The 23,442-nt window shown below is 50.8% G+C and overlaps 6 non-coding genes across 6 annotated transcripts; all 6 read right to left on the bottom strand.

The window, feature by feature from the left end:
• Positions 1-2,459: 2,459 nt before the first annotated feature.
• LOC138496444 (U4 spliceosomal RNA) lies at positions 2,460-2,600 on the bottom strand. The gene has a single exon (XR_011277955.1). It is a non-coding gene; the product is annotated as a U4 spliceosomal RNA (small nuclear RNA).
• A 3,508-nt stretch (positions 2,601-6,108) lies between these two features.
• Positions 6,109-6,249, bottom strand: LOC138496445 (U4 spliceosomal RNA). Its single transcript, XR_011277956.1, has one exon. It is a non-coding gene; the product is annotated as a U4 spliceosomal RNA (small nuclear RNA).
• Positions 6,250-9,756: 3,507 nt separating this feature from the next.
• Positions 9,757-9,897, bottom strand: LOC138496446 (U4 spliceosomal RNA). The gene has a single exon (XR_011277957.1). It is a non-coding gene; the product is annotated as a U4 spliceosomal RNA (small nuclear RNA).
• A 3,508-nt stretch (positions 9,898-13,405) lies between these two features.
• LOC138496448 (U4 spliceosomal RNA) lies at positions 13,406-13,546 on the bottom strand. The gene has a single exon (XR_011277959.1). It is a non-coding gene; the product is annotated as a U4 spliceosomal RNA (small nuclear RNA).
• Positions 13,547-17,054: 3,508 nt separating this feature from the next.
• Positions 17,055-17,195, bottom strand: LOC138496703 (U4 spliceosomal RNA). The gene has a single exon (XR_011278190.1). It is a non-coding gene; the product is annotated as a U4 spliceosomal RNA (small nuclear RNA).
• A 3,508-nt stretch (positions 17,196-20,703) lies between these two features.
• On the bottom strand, positions 20,704-20,844 carry LOC138496450 (U4 spliceosomal RNA). Its single transcript, XR_011277960.1, has one exon. It is a non-coding gene; the product is annotated as a U4 spliceosomal RNA (small nuclear RNA).
• Positions 20,845-23,442: the final 2,598 nt, after the last annotated feature.

Genomic DNA, 23,442 nt, shown 5'->3' on the forward strand with positions numbered 1-23,442 from the left:
AGGTAAACCTCCTGGAAATGTGTGGGGCTATTCCGCACACATTTCCCAATGGACACTGCACAACAAACACATAGTCAAGTGCACTCTGGGGGACACAGTCTACCGGTGCGGTCCTCCTGTCACATTTAGCTGCAATGTGACAGCCATGGGTACATCAAAGCATCTCTGAAGGGGGAAGGCAACGCCTTCCTCCGGCCCTGGTCAGCCTACTTAAAATAGCAAAGGCTCCATCGATATGCCCTGCCTATTGTTAGGTTCTCTCTGATGGCAGCGCATACTGATGAGAGTTAAGTGAAGCAGGCCTGCCAAGAGGCCTGTTCACAGAACTAACACAGGGCAGGAAACCCCAACACCTTTTTCATATGCAATGTGTCAGCTTGAAGCTAGCTCCGACCCCTCTGTATGAAGGCCATTGAATGTCATGTGTGGAACAACTGTTTACAGTAGGCAACCGCTGCAGGGCCACCCCCTTTCAGAGGGAAGATATATGTGATTTGATGCAGACAGTCTGTTCTCGAGCTCAATTAACCAGAGAGCCACTTTGATCCACAGGAGACAGGAAGATGGGTGCGGCTTAGTAGTACATGTTGTCACCCCTTACCTTTCCTGTTGCAAAGCACTCTGGTCATGACCTTACGCATGACAGAAGATTGGTGGTGGGGACCCAGGATTGGGTCTTTAAGGTAGGCTTAGCATGCTCCAATCACTGGGGCCCATTTGGCTTTAAAAGAGGGCTGAGCCCCTCACTAAACAGATCATCCGACGACTTCAAAAGGAGTACGAAGAAGGACTCATTCGGACCCTCGGTGATGGTACAGTCTGCCTCACGGCTTCCGCCAGTGAAGGAAGTCCAGGATTTCCAAGAGGGAAGCAAAATACCTCCCAAAACATCTCCCAGGGAACAGAGGGAGATACCCGACTCAGAGGATCCATCAAGCAGCACCAGAACCGGTACCCAGCCAGCACACAGCGTGCCCTGCTAGGTTAAGCCAGCAAGCTTCCTAGGTGGGAAGTGCCAGAGAGTCTCTGAACAAAGGACAAGGCCGTTGCCGGCAAACACTCTTCTCAGCTTTGGGTCGGCCGCCTTAAACGTCGACCCAAGCATTGAGAAGAAGCTCGGAGGAGTGCCACAACAAGCATCAACCAGCGTCCATCTTTTAAGGACTTTTTCGAAGCAGTCGAGCTCTCAAACTGCGACCGGCTGCACCACTGTGGCTGTTCTCACGCTGCAGTCACTAAAGCCGTCTGAGAACCCTCGACCAGCGTTCCAGATCCACCAACCAGCACACAGACAGCGATTCTTCACCCCGAGCCGCCGGGTAGGGCAGCCTGCAGCCGTCCGCCCAGCCTCGCTTACCAAACTGCCTGCCAACTGATATCCGCATCTGTCGTCCCTCTTGAACTCTGTCGCCGGAGCTACAAAGCATGCTGGAAGCCACTCGATGCTGTCGAGTACCAAGATCATCTCAAACACCAGTTACATTGTGGTTCTGTCCCCCTGGTCCTTCTCCGAAGGCCCTTAGTGACATTTACGACCTCTTGCTCCCTTGCTGCTGCAACCAAATAACCTTGAACAGTTCAGACTGATTGCTTTACCGACTGCACTCCTGTCAGTATCCAGAGTGCATCCCTCTCCTTTGTGAAACTGTCTGTCCCCTGTTTTCCTTTATAGGGTGGGTTGTATTTTGTAGTGTGTTAGAACTGTCTGTTGTATTAATACTAAAGTAGATATTTGTATACAACCTTGACTGGACAGTCCCTTTTATCAGTGGGTCACAATTGTTTTTTCGCTCTGTTGCAACTAACCAGCCTGACGTTCCGTCCACTGTTCGGACCCCTTCCGGTGTACTAGAGGTGTGGGACTGATTGATGGTCTAGAAAGCGATATTCCTCCCTGGACCACTAGTGCCCCGGAAGTTGATTCGTCACACCAAGAGAGGTCGGGTTGTTGACTCCACGTGAATATGTGTCTATAGAATGCATGGGGACAGAAATGCCCTTTTGCCTCTCTTGGGAAGACTGAGATGGTGAGCGAAGGCCAAAGGTAAAGCGACCCCTCTGCTGCGGTTGGCTTCAGTGGCAGCCAGACCTCCCTGAGTAACCATCCAACAATCTGATGACTTTCGCAAGAGCAGATGTGGCAAAGAGGATCGAAGGCAGACAGGTCACTGTCTGCTAGGTTCTGAAAGCTCATGGTTTTCATGTCGTGAGATCAGGAAGGCAGCGAGACAACTGAGGCGCTTAATGCACCTGCTGCATGGTCACGGTTCCATAGACTTCGCTGCGCCGCTTGGAGTTTACGAATGCGCTAGCTTCTGGAAGTAAACCCCTTTGTTGAGGGTAGGCCACGAGAGAACAAAGAATAGAAGGGAGGGGTTCCGAAAAACACATCCCTCTTGCTAGGTCTTCTCCAGTGGAGTAAAAGCGTCATTGTCTCCTTTTCAAACAAATCGGTTCAGCCTCCGTAGAGACTGTCAAAAATTACCAATTCCAGCTATATTTCAAGCTGTCATGGCGGGGTATTGGGTAAAGTTTTCAATAAGCAATAATCGCGCCTCGGTTAAACCTCATGAGCTACGATACTGCCACTGCGCAAAGCTAAAGCACCTGACCCAGAGGCCCGTGCGCCCCGGGAATGGATTCCCATTTAACTTGCACTGATCCCAGCAAGCTCCATCCTGAGCATCCTTTGTCAAACTCATAAAACCGCCTGGATTCCAGTGCCGAGATTTGTTGAGGTGAACACCTGTATCATCTTGCGCTCACCAAACTGACAGCAAATATAGTAGCAAGGTATGCATAGGATTCTGGGAGTAAACATGCAAATGAGCAGGCTGCTACCTGTGCGCTCTTTCCCTTAGCATGATCGGTGGCCTGTTGGCAAGTGACCCCGCCCTCCTGAGAGATTATTGGGCAGGCCGCTGCCAAGGCAACATGGGAGAGGCTTGAGAATGCAAAGAGCCATTGGAGGATTGCACAGGAGCGAGGACAGCATCGAGAAATGGGCTCCTTTGGGGACAGGTGAAGTGATGCTCCACCAGGACGACCAGCTGTTTCTGCAGTGCAGCCAGGACATTGACAAGAAGTGAATCAATTTGTCTCTGAGCGTTCCAACTGTTGACCAAACCATTACAATTTCGATACATTTCAATGCCATCACATACCTACCTGTTTGTGATAATTGCACTTGTCCTTGAAAATAGACCCGATTTTGCAGGGGACTCTGGGAAAAGTGAAAAGGTCCTATGTAATTCACGTCTTGTACCCTGTCTCATAGGGCGGACCCTGCAATTCTACTTCCACTCCACTGCCAAAAATGAAGCGGCCTTGCCCTGTTCAGGCTTTTTGCTGTAGCCCCTGGGCCTTTGCAGAGCCATCTGCTTAGTGTGGCTCTGCCACTGAGGTCAGAAGAGAACATTTAGCCTGAGAAACGGCTGTCTGTGTGTGCAGCTTGGAGAAGACACTGTTGCCATGGGAAAGACATGCCTGTTTGCTGTGCAAATGAAGTGCAGACACAGACAGAAGAGACCACTTGACTGGTAGGAATTGAAGAACCTGACCAAGAGTGAGGAATTAGACCATCCGCACGGGGAGTGTGCGCTCCGCCTGGGCTGGTTTGATACTTTTAAAAAAGAAATGGAATGTTGGTAGGTAAACCTCCTGGAAATGTGTGGGGCTATTCCGCACACATTTCCCAATGGACACTGCACAACAAACACATAGTCAAGTGCACTCTGGGGGACACAGTCTACCGGTGCGGTCCTCCTGTCACATTTAGCTGCAATGTGACAGCCATGGGTACATCAAAGCATCTCTGAAGGGGGAAGGCAACGCCTTCCTCCGGCCCTGGTCAGCCTACTTAAAATAGCAAAGGCTCCATCGATATGCCCTGCCTATTGTTAGGTTCTCTCTGATGGCAGCACATACTGATGAGAGTTAAGTGAAGCAGGCCTGCCAAGAGGCCTGTTCACAGAACTAACACAGGGCAGGAAACCCCAACACCTTTTTCATATGCAATGTGTCAGCTTGAAGCTAGCTCCCACCCCTCTGTATGAAGGCCATTGAATGTCATGTGTGGAACAACTGTTTACAGTAGGCAACCGCTGCAGGGCCACCCCCTTTCAGAGGGAAGATATATGTGATTTGATGCAGACAGTCTGTTCTCGAGCTCAATTAACCAGAGAGCCACTTTGATCCACAGGAGACAGGAAGATGGGTGCGGCTTAGTAGTACATGTTGTCACCCCTTACCTTTCCTGTTGCAAAGCACTCTGGCCATGACCTTACGCATGACAGAAGATTGGTGGTGGGGACCCAGGATTGGGTCTTTAAGGTAGGCTTAGCATGCTCCAATCACTGGGGCCCATTTGGCTTTAAAAGAGGGCTGAGCCCCTCACTAAACAGATCATCCGACGACTTCAAAAGGAGTACGAAGAAGGACTCATTCGGACCCTCGGTGATGGTACAGTCTGCCTCACGGCTTCCGCCAGTGAAGGAAGTCCAGGATTTCCAAGAGGGAAGCAAAATACCTCCCAAAACATCTCCCAGGGAACAGAGGGAGATACCCGACTCAGAGGATCCATCAAGCAGCACCAGAACCGGTACCCAGCCAGCACACAGCGTGCCCTGCTAGGTTAAGCCAGCAAGCTTCCTAGGTGGGAAGTGCCAGAGAGTCTCTGAACAAAGGACAAGGCCGTTGCCGGCAAACACTCTTCTCAGCTTTGGGTCGGCCGCCTTAAACGTCGACCCAAGCATTGAGAAGAAGCTCGGAGGAGTGCCACAACAAGCATCAACCAGCGTCCATCTTTTAAGGACTTTTTCGAAGCAGTCGAGCTCTCAAACTGCGACCGGCTGCACCACTGTGGCTGTTCTCACGCTGCAGTCACTAAAGCCGTCTGAGAACCCTCGACCAGCGTTCCAGATCCACCAACCAGCACACAGACAACGATTCTTCACCCCGAGCCGCCGGGTAGGGCAGCCTGCAGCCGTCCGCCCAGCCTCGCTTACCAAACTGCCTGCCAACTGATATCCGCATCTGTCGTCCCTCTTGAACTCTGTCGCCGGAGCTACAAAGCATGCTGGAAGCCACTCGATGCTGTCGAGTACCAAGATCATCTCAAACACCAGTTACATTGTGGTTCTGTCCCCCTGGTCCTTCTCCGAAGGCCCTTAGTGACATTTACGACCTCTTGCTCCCTTGCTGCTGCAACCAAATAACCTTGAACAGTTCAGACTGATTGCTTTACCGACTGCACTCCTGTCAGTATCCAGAGTGCATCCCTCTCCTTTGTGAAACTGTCTGTCCCCTGTTTTCCTTTATAGGGTGGGTTGTATTTTGTAGTGTGTTAGAACTGTCTGTTGTATTAATACTAAAGTAGATATTTGTATACAACCTTGACTGGACAGTCCCTTTTATCAGTGGGTCACAATTGTTTTTTCGCTCTGTTGCAACTAACCAGCCTGACGTTCCGTCCACTGTTCGGACCCCTTCCGCTGTACTAGAGGTGTGGGACTGATTGATGGTCTAGAAAGCGATATTCCTCCCTGGACCACTAGTGCCCCGGAAGTTGATTCGTCACACCAAGAGAGGTCGGGTTGTTGACTCCACGTGAATATGTGTCTATAGAATGCATGGGGACAGAAATGCCCTTTTGCCTCTCTTGGGAAGACTGAGATGGTGAGCGAAGGCCAAAGGTAAAGCGACCCCTCTGCTGCGGTTGGCTTCAGTGGCAGCCAGACCTCCCTGAGTAACCATCGAACAATCTGATGACTTTCGCAAGAGCAGATGTGGCAAAGAGGATCGAAGGCAGACAGGTCACTGTCTGCTAGGTTCTGAAAGCTCATGGTTTTCATGTCGTGAGATCAGGAAGGCAGCGAGACAACTGAGGCGCTTAATGCACCTGCTGCATGGTCACGGTTCCATAGACTTCGCTGCGCCGCTTGGAGTTTACGAATGCGCTAGCTTCTGGAAGTAAACCCCTTTGTTGAGGGTAGGCCACGAGAGAACAAAGAATAGAAGGGATGGGTTCCGAAAAACACACCCCTCTTGCTAGGTCTTCTCCAGTGGAGTAAAAGCGTCATTGTCTCCTTTTCAAACAAATCGGTTTAGCCTCCGTAGAGACTGTCAAAAATTACCAATTCCAGCTATATTTCAAGCTGTCATGGCGGGGTATTGGGTAAAGTTTTCAATAAGCAATAATCGCGCCTCGGTTAAACCTCATGAGCTACGATACTGCCACTGCGCAAAGCTAAAGCACCTGACCCAGAGGCCCGTGCGCCCCGGGAATGGATTCCCATTTAACTTGCACTGATCCCAGCAAGCTCCATCCTGAGCATCCTTTGTCAAACTCATAAAATCGCCTGGATTCCAGTGCCGAGATTTGTTGAGGTGAACACCTGTATCATCTTGCGCTCACCAAACTGACAGCAAATATAGTAGCAAGGTATGCATAGGATTCTGGGAGTAAACATGCAAATGAGCAGGCTGCTACCTGTGCGCTCTTTCCCTTAGCATGATCGGTGGCCTGTTGGCAAGTGACCCCGCCCTCCTGAGAGATTATTGGGCAGGCCGCTGCCAAGGCAACATGGGAGAGGCTTGAGAATGCAAAGAGCCATTGGAGGATTGCACAGGAGCGAGGACAGCATCGAGAAATGGGCTCCTTTGGGGACAGGTGAAGTCATGCTCCACCAGGACGACCAGCTGTTTCTGCAGTGCAGCCAGGACATTGACAAGAAGTGAATCAATTTGTCTCTGAGCGTTCCAACTGTTGACCAAACCATTACAATTTCGATACATTTCCATGCCATCACATACCTACCTGTTTGTGATAATTGCACTTGTCCTTGAAAATAGACCCGATTTTGCAGGGGACTCTGGGAAAAGTGAAAAGGTCCTATGTAATTCACGTCTTGTACCCTGTCTCATAGGGCGGACCCTGCAATTCTACTTCCACTCCACTGCCAAAAATGAAGCGGCCTTGCCCTGTTCAGGCTTTTTGCTGTAGCCCCTGGGCCTTTGCAGAGCCATCTGCTTAGTGTGGCTCTGCCACTGAGGTCAGAAGAGAACATTTAGCCTGAGAAACGGCTGTCTGTGTGTGCAGCTTGGAGAAGACACTGTTGCCATGGGAAAGACATGCCTGTTTGCTGTGCAAATGAAGTGCAGACACAGACAGAAGAGACCACTTGACTGGTAGGAATTGAAGAACCTGACCAAGAGTGAGGAATTAGACCATCCGCACGGGGAGTGTGCGCTCCGCCTGGGTTGGTTTGATACTTTTAAAAAAGAAATGGAATGTTGGTAGGTAAACCTCCTGGAAATGTGTGGGGCTATCCCGCACACATTTCCCAATGGACACTGCACAACAAACACATAGTCAAGTGCACTCTGGGGGACACAGTCTACCGGTGCGGTCCTCCTGTCACATTTAGCTGCAATGTGACAGCCATGGGTACATCAAAGCATCTCTGAAGGGGGAAGGCAACGCCTTCCTCCGGCCCTGGTCAGCCTACTTAAAATAGCAAAGGCTCCATCGATATGCCCTGCCTATTGTTAGGTTCTCTCTGATGGCAGCGCATACTGATGAGAGTTAAGTGAAGCAGGCCTGCCAAGAGGCCTGTTCACAGAACTAACACAGGGCAGGAAACCCCAACACCTTTTTCATATGCAATGTGTCAGCTTGAAGCTAGCTCCGACCCCTCTGTATGAAGGCCATTGAATGTCATGTGTGGAACAACTGTTTACAGTAGGCAACCGCTGCAGGGCCACCCCCTTTCAGAGGGAAGATATATGTGATTTGATGCAGACAGTCTGTTCTCGAGCTCAATTAACCAGAGAGCCACTTTGATCCACAGGAGACAGGAAGATGGGTGCGGCTTAGTAGTACATGTTGTCACCCCTTACCTTTCCTGTTGCAAAGCACTCTGGTCATGACCTTACGCATGACAGAAGATTGGTGGTGGGGACCCAGGATTGGGTCTTTAAGGTAGGCTTAGCATGCTCCAATCACTGGGGCCCATTTGGCTATAAAGAGGGCTGAGCCCCTCACTAAACAGATCATCCGACGACTTCAAAAGGAGTACGAAGAAGGACTCATTCGGACCCTCGGTGATGGTACAGTCTGCCTCACGGCTTCCGCCAGTGAAGGAAGTCCAGGATTTCCAAGAGGGAAGCAAAATACCTCCCAAAACATCTCCCAGGGAACAGAGGGAGATACCCGACTCAGAGGATCCATCAAGCAGCACCAGAACCGGTACCCAGCCAGCACACAGCGTGCCCTGCTAGGTTAAGCCAGCAAGCTTCCTAGGTGGGAAGTGCCAGAGAGTCTCTGAACAAAGGACAAGGCCGTTGCCGGCAAACACTCTTCTCAGCTTTGGGTCGGCCGCCTTAAACGTCGACCCAAGCATTGAGAAGAAGCTCGGAGGAGTGCCACAACAAGCATCAACCAGCGTCCATCTTTTAAGGACTTTTTCGAAGCAGTCGAGCTCTCAAACTGCGACCGGCTGCACCACTGTGGCTGTTCTCACGCTGCAGTCACTAAAGCCGTCTGAGAACCCTCGACCAGCGTTCCAGATCCACCAACCAGCACACAGACAGCGATTCTTCACCCCGAGCCGCCGGGTAGGGCAGCCTGCAGCCGTCCGCCCAGCCTCGCTTACCAAACTGCCTGCCAACTGATATCCGCATCTGTCGTCCCTCTTGAACTCTGTCGCCGGAGCTACAAAGCATGCTGGAAGCCACTCGATGCTGTCGAGTACCAAGATCATCTCAAACACCAGTTACATTGTGGTTCTGTCCCCCTGGTCCTTCTCCGAAGGCCCTTAGTGACATTTACGACCTCTTGCTCCCTTGCTGCTGCAACCAAATAACCTTGAACAGTTCAGACTGATTGCTTTACCGACTGCACTCCTGTCAGTATCCAGAGTGCATCCCTCTCCTTTGTGAAACTGTCTGTCCCCTGTTTTCCTTTATAGGGTGGGTTGTATTTTGTAGTGTGTTAGAACTGTCTGTTGTATTAATACTAAAGTAGATATTTGTATACAACCTTGACTGGACAGTCCCTTTTATCAGTGGGTCACAATTGTTTTTTCGCTCTGTTGCAACTAACCAGCCTGACGTTCCGTCCACTGTTCGGACCCCTTCCGGTGTACTAGAGGTGTGGGACTGATTGATGGTCTAGAAAGCGATATTCCTCCCTGGACCACTAGTGCCCCGGAAGTTGATTCGTCACACCAAGAGAGGTCGGGTTGTTGACTCCACGTGAATATGTGTCTATAGAATGCATGGGGACAGAAATGCCCTTTTGCCTCTCTTGGGAAGACTGAGATGGTGAGCGAAGGCCAAAGGTAAAGCGACCCCTCTGCTGCGGTTGGCTTCAGTGGCAGCCAGACCTCCCTGAGTAACCATCCAACAATCTGATGACTTTCGCAAGAGCAGATGTGGCAAAGAGGATCGAAGGCAGACAGGTCACTGTCTGCTAGGTTCTGAAAGCTCATGGTTTTCATGTCGTGAGATCAGGAAGGCAGCGAGACAACTGAGGCGCTTAATGCACCTGCTGCATGGTCACGGTTCCATAGACTTCGCTGCGCCGCTTGGAGTTTACGAATGCGCTAGCTTCTGGAAGTAAACCCCTTTGTTGAGGGTAGGCCACGAGAGAACAAAGAATAGAAGGGAGGGGTTCCGAAAAACACATCCCTCTTGCTAGGTCTTCTCCAGTGGAGTAAAAGCGTCATTGTCTCCTTTTCAAACAAATCGGTTCAGCCTCCGTAGAGACTGTCAAAAATTACCAATTCCAGCTATATTTCAAGCTGTCATGGCGGGGTATTGGGTAAAGTTTTCAATAAGCAATAATCGCGCCTCGGTTAAACCTCATGAGCTACGATACTGCCACTGCGCAAAGCTAAAGCACCTGACCCAGAGGCCCGTGCGCCCCGGGAATGGATTCCCATTTAACTTGCACTGATCCCAGCAAGCTCCATCCTGAGCATCCTTTGTCAAACTCATAAAACCGCCTGGATTCCAGTGCCGAGATTTGTTGAGGTGAACACCTGTATCATCTTGCGCTCACCAAACTGACAGCAAATATAGTAGCAAGGTATGCATAGGATTCTGGGAGTAAACATGCAAATGAGCAGGCTGCTACCTGTGCGCTCTTTCCCTTAGCATGATCGGTGGCCTGTTGGCAAGTGACCCCGCCCTCCTGAGAGATTATTGGGCAGGCCGCTGCCAAGGCAACATGGGAGAGGCTTGAGAATGCAAAGAGCCATTGGAGGATTGCACAGGAGCGAGGACAGCATCGAGAAATGGGCTCCTTTGGGGACAGGTGAAGTGATGCTCCACCAGGACGACCAGCTGTTTCTGCAGTGCAGCCAGGACATTGACAAGAAGTGAATCAATTTGTCTCTGAGCGTTCCAACTGTTGACCAAACCATTACAATTTCGATACATTTCAATGCCATCACATACCTACCTGTTTGTGATAATTGCACTTGTCCTTGAAAATAGACCCGATTTTGCAGGGGACTCTGGGAAAAGTGAAAAGGTCCTATGTAATTCACGTCTTGTACCCTGTCTCATAGGGCGGACCCTGCAATTCTACTTCCACTCCACTGCCAAAAATGAAGCGGCCTTGCCCTGTTCAGGCTTTTTGCTGTAGCCCCTGGGCCTTTGCAGAGCCATCTGCTTAGTGTGGCTCTGCCACTGAGGTCAGAAGAGAACATTTAGCCTGAGAAACGGCTGTCTGTGTGTGCAGCTTGGAGAAGACACTGTTGCCATGGGAAAGACATGCCTGTTTGCTGTGCAAATGAAGTGCAGACACAGACAGAAGAGACCACTTGACTGGTAGGAATTGAAGAACCTGACCAAGAGTGAGGAATTAGACCATCCGCACGGGGAGTGTGCGCTCCGCCTGGGCTGGTTTGATACTTTTAAAAAAGAAATGGAATGTTGGTAGGTAAACCTCCTGGAAATGTGTGGGGCTATTCCGCACACATTTCCCAATGGACACTGCACAACAAACACATAGTCAAGTGCACTCTGGGGGACACAGTCTACCGGTGCGGTCCTCCTGTCACATTTAGCTGCAATGTGACAGCCATGGGTACATCAAAGCATCTCTGAAGGGGGAAGGCAACGCCTTCCTCCGGCCCTGGTCAGCCTACTTAAAATAGCAAAGGCTTCATCGATATGCCCTGCCTATTGTTAGGTTCTCTCTGATGGCAGCACATACTGATGAGAGTTAAGTGAAGCAGGCCTGCCAAGAGGCCTGTTCACAGAACTAACACAGGGCAGGAAACCCCAACACCTTTTTCATATGCAATGTGTCAGCTTGAAGCTAGCTCCCACCCCTCTGTATGAAGGCCATTGAATGTCATGTGTGGAACAACTGTTTACAGTAGGCAACCGCTGCAGGGCCACCCCCTTTCAGAGGGAAGATATATGTGATTTGATGCAGACAGTCTGTTCTCGAGCTCAATTAACCAGAGAGCCACTTTGATCCACAGGAGACAGGAAGATGGGTGCGGCTTAGTAGTACATGTTGTCACCCCTTACCTTTCCTGTTGCAAAGCACTCTGGTCATGACCTTACGCATGACAGAAGATTGGTGGTGGGGACCCAGGATTGGGTCTTTAAGGTAGGCTTAGCATGCTCCAATCACTGGGGCCCATTTGGCTTTAAAAGAGGGCTGAGCCCCTCACTAAACAGATCATCCGACGACTTCAAAAGGAGTACGAAGAAGGACTCATTCGGACCCTCGGTGATGGTACAGTCTGCCTCACGGCTTCCGCCAGTGAAGGAAGTCCAGGATTTCCAAGAGGGAAGCAAAATACCTCCCAAAACATCTCCCAGGGAACAGAGGGAGATACCCGACTCAGAGGATCCATCAAGCAGCACCAGAACCGGTACCCAGCCAGCACACAGCGTGCCCTGCTAGGTTAAGCCAGCAAGCTTCCTAGGTGGGAATTGCCAGAGAGTCTCTGAACAAAGGACAAGGCCGTTGCCGGCAAACACTCTTCTCAGCTTTGGGTCGGCCGCCTTAAACGTCGACCCAAGCATTGAGAAGAAGCTCGGAGGAGTGCCACAACAAGCATCAACCAGCGTCCATCTTTTAAGGACTTTTTCGAAGCAGTCGAGCTCTCAAACTGCGACCGGCTGCACCACTGTGGCTGTTCTCACGCTGCAGTCACTAAAGCCGTCTGAGAACCCTCGACCAGCGTTCCAGATCCACCAACCAGCACACAGACAACGATTCTTCACCCCGAGCCGCCGGGTAGGGCAGCCTGCAGCCGTCCGCCCAGCCTCGCTTACCAAACTGCCTGCCAACTGATATCCGCATCTGTCGTCCCTCTTGAACTCTGTCGCCGGAGCTACAAAGCATGCTGGAAGCCACTCGATGCTGTCGAGTACCAAGATCATCTCAAACACCAGTTACATTGTGGTTCTGTCCCCCTGGTCCTTCTCCGAAGGCCCTTAGTGACATTTACGACCTCTTGCTCCCTTGCTGCTGCAACCAAATAACCTTGAACAGTTCAGACTGATTGCTTTACCGACTGCACTCCTGTCAGTATCCAGAGTGCATCCCTCTCCTTTGTGAAACTGTCTGTCCCCTGTTTTCCTTTATAGGGTGGGTTGTATTTTGTAGTGTGTTAGAACTGTCTGTTGTATTAATACTAAAGTAGATATTTGTATACAACCTTGACTGGACAGTCCCTTTTATCAGTGGGTCACAATTGTTTTTTCGCTCTGTTGCAACTAACCAGCCTGACGTTCCGTCCACTGTTCGGACCCCTTCCGCTGTACTAGAGGTGTGGGACTGATTGATGGTCTAGAAAGCGATATTCCTCCCTGGACCACTAGTGCCCCGGAAGTTGATTCGTCACACCAAGAGAGGTCGGGTTGTTGACTCCACGTGAATATGTGTCTATAGAATGCATGGGGACAGAAATGCCCTTTTGCCTCTCTTGGGAAGACTGAGATGGTGAGCGAAGGCCAAAGGTAAAGCGACCCCTCTGCTGCGGTTGGCTTCAGTGGCAGCCAGACCTCCCTGAGTAACCATCGAACAATCTGATGACTTTCGCAAGAGCAGATGTGGCAAAGAGGATCGAAGGCAGACAGGTCACTGTCTGCTAGGTTCTGAAAGCTCATGGTTTTCATGTCGTGAGATCAGGAAGGCAGCGAGACAACTGAGGCGCTTAATGCACCTGCTGCATGGTCACGGTTCCATAGACTTCGCTGCGCCGCTTGGAGTTTACGAATGCGCTAGCTTCTGGAAGTAAACCCCTTTGTTGAGGGTAGGCCACGAGAGAACAAAGAATAGAAGGGATGGGTTCCGAAAAACACACCCCTCTTGCTAGGTCTTCTCCAGTGGAGTAAAAGCGTCATTGTCTCCTTTTCAAACAAATCGGTTTAGCCTCCGTAGAGACTGTCAAAAATTACCAATTCCAGCTATATTTCAAGCTGTCATGGCGGGGTATTGGGTAAAGTTTTCAATAAGCAATAATCGCGCCTCGGTTAAACCTCATGAGCTACGATACTGCCACTGCGCAAAGCTAAAGCACCTGACCCAGAGGCCCGTGCGCCCCTGGAATGGATTCCCATTTAACTTGCACTGATCCCAGCAAGCTCCATCCTGAGCATCCTTTGTCAAACTCATAAAATCGCCTGGATTCCAGTGCCGAGATTTGTTGAGGTGAACACCTGTATCATCTTGCGCTCACCAAACTGACAGCAAATATAGTAGCAAGGTATGCATAGGATTCTGGGAGTAAACATGCAAATGAGCAGGCTGCTACCTGTGCGCTCTTTCCCTTAGCATGATCGGTGGCCTGTTGGCAAGTGACCCCGCCCTCCTGAGAGATTATTGGGCAGGCCGCTGCCAAGGCAACATGGGAGAGGCTTGAGAATGCAAAGAGCCATTGGAGGATTGCACAGGAGCGAGGACAGCATCGAGAAATGGGCTCCTTTGGGGACAGGTGAAGTCATGCTCCACCAGGACGACCAGCTGTTTCTGCAGTGCAGCCAGGACATTGACAAGAAGTGAATCAATTTGTCTCTGAGCGTTCCAACTGTTGACCAAACCATTACAATTTCGATACATTTCCATGCCATCACATACCTACCTGTTTGTGATAATTGCACTTGTCCTTGAAAATAGACCCGATTTTGCAGGGGACTCTGGGAAAAGTGAAAAGGTCCTATGTAATTCACGTCTTGTACCCTGTCTCATAGGGCGGACCCTGCAATTCTACTTCCACTCCACTGCCAAAAATGAAGCGGCCTTGCCCTGTTCAGGCTTTTTGCTGTAGCCCCTGGGCCTTTGCAGAGCCATCTGCTTAGTGTGGCTCTGCCACTGAGGTCAGAAGAGAACATTTAGCCTGAGAAACGGCTGTCTGTGTGTGCAGCTTGGAGAAGACACTGTTGCCATGGGAAAGACATGCCTGTTTGCTGTGCAAATGAAGTGCAGACACAGACAGAAGAGACCACTTGACTGGTAGGAATTGAAGAACCTGACCAAGAGTGAGGAATTAGACCATCCGCACGGGGAGTGTGCGCTCCGCCTGGGTTGGTTTGATACTTTTAAAAAAGAAATGGAATGTTGGTAGGTAAACCTCCTGGAAATGTGTGGGGCTATCCCGCACACATTTCCCAATGGACACTGCACAACAAACACATAGTCAAGTGCACTCTGGGGGACACAGTCTACCGGTGCGGTCCTCCTGTCACATTTAGCTGCAATGTGACAGCCATGGGTACATCAAAGCATCTCTGAAGGGGGAAGGCAACGCCTTCCTCCGGCCCTGGTCAGCCTACTTAAAATAGCAAAGGCTCCATCGATATGCCCTGCCTATTGTTAGGTTCTCTCTGATGGCAGCGCATACTGATGAGAGTTAAGTGAAGCAGGCCTGCCAAGAGGCCTGTTCACAGAACTAACACAGGGCAGGAAACCCCAACACCTTTTTCATATGCAATGTGTCAGCTTGAAGCTAGCTCCCACCCCTCTGTATGAAGGCCATTGAATGTCATGTGTGGAACAACTGTTTACAGTAGGCAACCGCTGCAGGGCCACCCCCTTTCAGAGGGAAGATATATGTGATTTGATGCAGACAGTCTGTTCTCGAGCTCAATTAACCAGAGAGCCACTTAGATCCACAGGAGACAGGAAGATGGGTGCGGCTTAGTAGTACATGTTGTCACCCCTTACCTTTCCTGTTGCAAAGCACTCTGGTCATGACCTTACGCATGACAGAAGATTGGTGGTGGGGACCCAGGATTGGGTCTTTAAGGTAGGCTTAGCATGCTCCAATCACTGGGGCCCATTTGGCTTTAAAAGAGGGCTGAGCCCCTCACTGAGCAGATCATCCGACGACTTCAAAAGGAGTACGAAGAAGGACTCATTCGGACCCTCGGTGATGGTACAGTCTGCCTCACGGCTTCCGCCAGTGAAGGAAGTCCAGGATTTCCAAGAGGGAAGCAAAATACCTCCCAAAACATCTCCCAGGGAACAGAGGGAGATACCCGACTCAGAGGATCCATCAAGCAGCACCAGAACCGGTACCCAGCCAGCACACAGCGTGCCCTGCTAGGTTAAGCCAGCAAGCTTCCTAGGTGGGAAGTGCCAGAGAGTCTCTGAACAAAGGACAAGGCCGTTGCCGGCAAACACTCTTCTCAGCTTTGGGTCGGCCGCCTTAAACGTCGACCCAAGCATTGAGAAGAAGCTCGGAGGAGTGCCACAACAAGCATCAACCAGCGTCCATCTTTTAAGGACTTTTTCGAAGCAGTCGAGCTCTCAAACTGCGACCGGCTGCACCACTGTGGCTGTTCTCACGCTGCAGTCACTAAAGCCGTCTGAGAACCCTCGACCAGCGTTCCAGATCCACCAACCAGCACACAGACAACGATTCTTCACCCCGAGCCGCCGGGTAGGGCAGCCTGCAGCCGTCCGCCCAGCCTCGCTTACCAAACTGCCTGCCAACTGATATCCGCATCTGTCGTCCCTCTTGAACTCTGTCGCCGGAGCTACAAAGCATGCTGGAAGCCACTCGATGCTGTCGAGTACCAAGATCATCTCAAACACCAGTTACATTGTGGTTCTGTCCCCCTGGTCCTTCTCCGAAGGCCCTTAGTGACATTTACGACCTCTTGCTCCCTTGCTGCTGCAACCAAATAACCTTGAACAGTTCAGACTGATTGCTTTACCGACTGCACTCCTGTCAGTATCCAGAGTGCATCCCTCTCCTTTGTGAAACTGTCTCTCCCCTGTTTTCCTTTATAGGGTGGGTTGTATTTTGTAGTGTGTTAGAACTGTCTGTTGTATTAATACTAAAGTAGATATTTGTATACAACCTTGACTGGACAGTCCCTTTTATCAGTGGGTCACAATTGTTTTTTCGCTCTGTTGCAACTAACCAGCCTGACGTTCCGTCCACTGTTCGGACCCCTTCCGGTGTACTAGAGGTGTGGGACTGATTGATGGTCTAGAAAGCGATATTCCTCCCTGGACCACTAGTGCCCCGGAAGTTGATTCGTCACACCAAGAGAGGTCGGGTTGTTGACTCCACGTGAATATGTGTCTATAGAATGCATGGGGACAGAAATGCCCTTTTGCCTCTCTTGGGAAGACTGAGATGGTGAGCGAAGGCCAAAGGTAAAGCGACCCCTCTGCTGCGGTTGGCTTCAGTGGCAGCCAGACCTCCCTGAGTAACCATCCAACAATCTGATGACTTTCGCAAGAGCAGATGTGGCAACGAGGATCGAAGGCAGACAGGTCACTGTCTGCTAGGTTCTGAAAGCTCATGGTTTTCATGTCGTGAGATCAGGAAGGCAGCGAGACAACTGAGGCGCTTAATGCACCTGCTGCATGGTCACGGTTCCATAGACTTCGCTGCGCCGCTTGGAGTTTACGAATGCGCTAGCTTCTGGAAGTAAACCCCTTTGTTGAGGGTAGGCCACGAGAGAACAAAGAATAGAAGGGATGGGTTCCGAAAAACACACCCCTCTTGCTAGGTCTTCTCCAGTGGAGTAAAAGCGTCATTGTCTCCTTTTCAAACAAATCGGTTCAGCCTCCGTAGAGACTGTCAAAAATTACCAATTCCACCTATATTTCAAGCTGTCATGGCGGGGTATTGGGTAAAGTTTTCAATAAGCAATAATCGCGCCTCGGTTAAACCTCATGAGCTACGATACTGCCACTGCGCAAAGCTAAAGCACCTGACCCAGAGGCCCGTGCGCCCCGGGAATGGATTCCCATTTAACTTGCACTGATCCCAGCAAGCTCCATCCTGAGCATCCTTTGTCAAACTCATAAAACCGCCTGGATTCCAGTGCCGAGATTTGTTGAGGTGAACACCTGTATCATCTTGCGCTCACCAAACTGACAGCAAATATAGTAGCAAGGTATGCATAGGATTCTGGGAGTAAACATGCAAATGAGCAGGCTGCTACCTGTGCGCTCTTTCCCTTAGCATGATCGGTGGCCTGTTGGCAAGTGACCCCGCCCTCCTGAGAGATTATTGGGCAGGCCGCTGCCAAGGCAACATGGGAGAGGCTTGAGAATGCAAAGAGCCATTGGAGGATTGCACAGGAGCGAGGACAGCATCGAGAAATGGGCTCCTTTGGGGACAGGTGAAGTGATGCTCCACCAGGACGACCAGCTGTTTCTGCAGTGCAGCCAGGACATTGACAAGAAGTGAATCAATTTGTCTCTGAGCGTTCCAACTGTTGACCAAACCATTACAATTTCGATACATTTCCATGCCATCACATACCTACCTGTTTGTGATAATTGCACTTGTCCTTGAAAATAGACCCGATTTTGCAGGGGACTCTGGGAAAAGTGAAAAGGTCCTATGTAATTCACGTCTTGTACCCTGTCTCATAGGGCGGACCCTGCAATTCTACTTCCACTCCACTGCCAAAAATGAAGCGGCCTTGCCCTGTTCAGGCTTTTTGCTGTAGCCCCTGGGCCTTTGCAGAGCCATCTGCTTAGTGTGGCTCTGCCACTGAGGTCAGAAGAGAACATTTAGCCTGAGAAACGGCTGTCTGTGTGTGCAGCTTGGAGAAGACACTGTTGCCATGGGAAAGACATGCCTGTTTGCTGTGCAAATGAAGTGCAGACACAGACAGAAGAGACCACTTGACTGGTAGGAATTGAAGAACCTGACCAAGAGTGAGGAATTAGACCATCCGCACGGGGAGTGTGCGCTCCGCCTGGGCTGGTTTGATACTTTTAAAAAAGAAATGGAATGTTGGTAGGTAAACCTCCTGGAAATGTGTGGGGCTATCCCGCACACATTTCCCAATGGACACTGCACAACAAACACATAGTCAAGTGCACTCTGGGGGACACAGTCTACCGGTGCGGTCCTCCTGTCACATTTAGCTGCAATGTGACAGCCATGGGTACATCAAAGCATCTCTGAAGGGGGAAGGCAACGCCTTCCTCCGGCCCTGGTCAGCCTACTTAAAATAGCAAAGGCTCCATCGATATGCCCTGCCTATTGTTAGGTTCTCTCTGATGGCAGCGCATACTGATGAGAGTTAAGTGAAGCAGGCCTGCCAAGAGGCCTGTTCACAGAACTAACACAGGGCAGGAAACCCCAACACCTTTTTCATATGCAATGTGTCAGCTTGAAGCTAGCTCCCACCCCTCTGTATGAAGGCCATTGAATGTCATGTGTGGAACAACTGTTTACAGTAGGCAACCGCTGCAGGGCCACCCCCTTTCAGAGGGAAGATATATGTGATTTGATGCAGACAGTCTGTTCTCGAGCTCAATTAACCAGAGAGCCACTTTGATCCACAGGAGACAGGAAGATGGGTGCGGCTTAGTAGTACATGTTGTCACCCCTTACCTTTCCTGTTGCAAAGCACTCTGGTCATGACCTTACGCATGACAGAAGATTGGTGGTGGGGACCCAGGATTGGGTCTTTAAGGTAGGCTTAGCATGCTCCAATCACTGGGGCCCATTTGGCTTTAAAAGAGGGCTGAGCCCCTCACTGAGCAGATCATCCGACGACTTCAAAAGGAGTACGAAGAAGGACTCATTCGGACCCTCGGTGATGGTACAGTCTGCCTCACGGCTTCCGCCAGTGAAGGAAGTCCAGGATTTCCAAGAGGGAAGCAAAATACCTCCCAAAACATCTCCCAGGGAACAGAGGGAGATACCCGACTCAGAGGATCCATCAAGCAGCACCAGAACCGGTACCCAGCCAGCACACAGCGTGCCCTGCTAGGTTAAGCCAGCAAGCTTCCTAGGTGGGAAGTGCCAGAGAGTCTCTGAACAAAGGACAAGGCCGTTGCCGGCAAACACTCTTCTCAGCTTTGGGTCGGCCGCCTTAAACGTCGACCCAAGCATTGAGAAGAAGCTCGGAGGAGTGCCACAACAAGCATCAACCAGCGTCCATCTTTTAAGGACTTTTTCGAAGCAGTCGAGCTCTCAAACTGCGACCGGCTGCACCACTGTGGCTGTTCTCACGCTGCAGTCACTAAAGCCGTCTGAGAACCCTCGACCAGCGTTCCAGATCCACCAACCAGCACACAGACAACGATTCTTCACCCCGAGCCGCCGGGTAGGGCAGCCTGCAGCCGTCCGCCCAGCCTCGCTTACCAAACTGCCTGCCAACTGATATCCGCATCTGTCGTCCCTCTTGAACTCTGTCGCCGGAGCTACAAAGCATGCTGGAAGCCACTCGATGCTGTCGAGTACCAAGATCATCTCAAACACCAGTTACATTGTGGTTCTGTCCCCCTGGTCCTTCTCCGAAGGCCCTTAGTGACATTTACGACCTCTTGCTCCCTTGCTGCTGCAACCAAATAACCTTGAACAGTTCAGACTGATTGCTTTACCGACTGCACTCCTGTCAGTATCCAGAGTGCATCCCTCTCCTTTGTGAAACTGTCTGTCCCCTGTTTTCCTTTATAGGGTGGGTTGTATTTTGTAGTGTGTTAGAACTGTCTGTTGTATTAATACTAAAGTAGATATTTGTATACAACCTTGACTGGACAGTCCCTTTTATCAGTGGGTCACAATTGTTTTTTCGCTCTGTTGCAACTAACCAGCCTGACGTTCCGTCCACTGTTCGGACCCCTTCCGGTGTACTAGAGGTGTGGGACTGATTGATGGTCTAGAAAGCGATATTCCTCCCTGGACCACTAGTGCCCCGGAAGTTGATTCGTCACACCAAGAGAGGTCGGGTTGTTGACTCCACGTGAATATGTGTCTATAGAATGCATGGGGACAGAAATGCCCTTTTGCCTCTCTTGGGAAGACTGAGATGGTGAGCGAAGGCCAAAGGTAAAGCGACCCCTCTGCTGCGGTTGGCTTCAGTGGCAGCCAGACCTCCCTGAGTAACCATCCAACAATCTGATGACTTTCGCAAGAGCAGATGTGGCAAAGAGGATCGAAGGCAGACAGGTCACTGTCTGCTAGGTTCTGAAAGCTCATGGTTTTCATGTCGTGAGATCAGGAAGGCAGCGAGACAACTGAGGCGCTTAATGCACCTGCTGCATGGTCACGGTTCCATAGACTTCGCTGCGCCGCTTGGAGTTTACGAATGCGCTAGCTTCTGGAAGTAAACCCCTTTGTTGAGGGTAGGCCACGAGAGAACAAAGAATAGAAGGGATGGGTTCCGAAAAACACACCCCTCTTGCTAGGTCTTCTCCAGTGGAGTAAAAGCGTCATTGTCTCCTTTTCAAACAAATCGGTTCAGCCTCCGTAGAGACTGTCAAAAATTACCAATTCCAGCTATATTTCAAGCTGTCATGGCGGGGTATTGGGTAAAGTTTTCAATAAGCAATAATCGCGCCTCGGTTAAACCTCATGAGCTACGATACTGCCACTGCGCAAAGCTAAAGCACCTGACCCAGAGGCCCGTGCGCCCCGGGAATGGATTCCCATTTAACTTGCACTGATCCCAGCAAGCTCCATCCTGAGCATCCTTTGTCAAACTCATAAAACCGCCTGGATTCCAGTGCCGAGATTTGTTGAGGTGAACACCTGTATCATCTTGCGCTCACCAAACTGACAGCAAATATAGTAGCAAGGTATGCATAGGATTCTGGGAGTAAACATGCAAATGAGCAGGCTGCTACCTGTGCGCTCTTTCCCTTAGCATGATCGGTGGCCTGTTGGCAAGTGACCCCGCCCTCCTGAGAGATTATTGGGCAGGCCGCTGCCAAGGCAACATGGGAGAGGCTTGAGAATGCAAAGAGCCATTGGAGGATTGCACAGGAGCGAGGACAGCATCGAGAAATGGGCTCCTTTGGGGACAGGTGAAGTGATGCTCCACCAGGACGACCAGCTGTTTCTGCAGTGCAGCCAGGACATTGACAAGAAGTGAATCAATTTGTCTCTGAGCGTTCCAACTGTTGACCAAACCATTACAATTTCGATACATTTCCATGCCATCACATACCTACCTGTTTGTGATAATTGCACTTGTCCTTGAAAATAGACCCGATTTTGCAGGGGACTCTGGGAAAAGTGAAAAGGTCCTATGTAATTCACGTCTTGTACCCTGTCTCATAGGGCGGACCCTGCAATTCTACTTCCACTCCACTGCCAAAAATGAAGCGGCCTTGCCCTGTTCAGGCTTTTTGCTGTAGCCCCTGGGCCTTTGCAGAGCCATCTGCTTAGTGTGGCTCTGCCACTGAGGTCAGAAGAGAACATTTAGCCTGAGAAACGGCTGTCTGTGTGTGCAGCTTGGAGAAGACACTGTTGCCATGGGAAAGACATGCCTGTTTGCTGTGCAAATGAAGTGCAGACACAGACAGAAGAGACCACTTGACTGGTAGGAATTGAAGAACCTGACCAAGAGTGAGGAATTAGACCATCCGCACGGGGAGTGTGCGCTCCGCCTGGGCTGGTTTGATACTTTTAAAAAAGAAATGGAATGTTGGTAGGTAAACCTCCTGGAAATGTGTGGGGCTATCCCGCACACATTTCCCAATGGACACTGCACAACAAACACATAGTCAAGTGCACTCTGGGGGACACAGTCTACCGGTGCGGTCCTCCTGTCACATTTAGCTGCAATGTGACAGCCATGGGTACATCAAAGCATCTCTGAAGGGGGAAGGCAACGCCTTCCTCCGGCCCTGGTCAGCCTACTTAAAATAGCAAAGGCTCCATCGATATGCCCTGCCTATTGTTAGGTTCTCTCTGATGGCAGCGCATACTGATGAGAGTTAAGTGAAGCAGGCCTGCCAAGAGGCCTGTTCACAGAACTAACACAGGGCAGGAAACCCCAACACCTTTTTCATATGCAATGTGTCAGCTTGAAGCTAGCTCCCACCCCTCTGTATGAAGGCCATTGAATGTCATGTGTGGAACAACTGTTTACCGTAGGCAACCGCTGCAGGGCCACCCCCTTTCAGAGGGAAGATATATGTGATTTGATGCAGACAGTCTGTTCTCGAGCTCAATTAACCAGAGAGCCACTTTGATCCACAGGAGACAGGAAGATGGGTGCGGCTTAGTAGTACATGTTGTCACCCCTTACCTTTCCTGTTGCAAAGCACTCTGGTCATGACCTTACGCATGACAGAAGATTGGTGGTGGGGACCCAGGATTGGGTCTTTAAGGTAGGCTTAGCATGCTCCAATCACTGGGGCCCATTTGGCTTTAAAAGAGGGCTGAGCCCCTCACTGAGCAGATCATCCGACGACTTCAAAAGGAGTACGAAGAAGGACTCATTCGGACCCTCGGTGATGGTACAGTCTGCCTCGCGGCTTCCGCCAGTGAAGGAAGTCCAGGATTTCCAAGAGGGAAGCAAAATACCTCCCAAAACATCTCCCAGGGAACAGAGGGAGATACCCGACTCAGAGGATCCATCAAGCAGCACCAGAACCGGTACCCAGCCAGCACACAGCGTGCCCTGCTAGGTTAAGCCAGCAAGCTTCCTAGGTGGGAAGTGCCAGAGAGTCTCTGAACAAAGGACAAGGCCGTTGCCGGCAAACACTCTTCTCAGCTTTGGGTCGGCCGCCTTAAACGTCGACCCAAGCATTGAGAAGAAGCTCGGAGGAGTGCCACAACAAGCATCAACCAGCGTCCATCTTTTAAGGACTTTTTCGAAGCAGTCGAGCTCTCAAACTGCGACCGGCTGCACCACTGTGGCTGTTCTCACGCTGCAGTCACTAAAGCCATCTGAGAACCCTCGACCAGCGTTCCAGATCCACCAACCAGCACACAGACCACGATTCTTCACCCCGAGCCGCCGGGTATGGCAGCCTGCAGCCGTCCGCCCAGCCTCGCTTACCAAACTGCCTGCCAACTGATATCCGCATCTGTCGTCCCTCTTGAACTCTGTCGCCGGAGCTACAAAGCATGCTGGAAGCCACTCGATGCTGTCGAGTACCAAGATCATCTCAAACACCAGTTACATTGTGGTTCTGTCCCCCTGGTCCTTCTCCGAAGGCCCTTAGTGACATTTACGACCTCTTGCTCCCTT

This window comes from Ambystoma mexicanum, chromosome 10 (assembly GCF_040938575.1).
Source record: "Ambystoma mexicanum isolate Mex_15411 chromosome 10, UKY_AmexF1_1, whole genome shotgun sequence".
Taxonomy (NCBI): Eukaryota; Metazoa; Chordata; class Amphibia; order Caudata; family Ambystomatidae; genus Ambystoma; species Ambystoma mexicanum.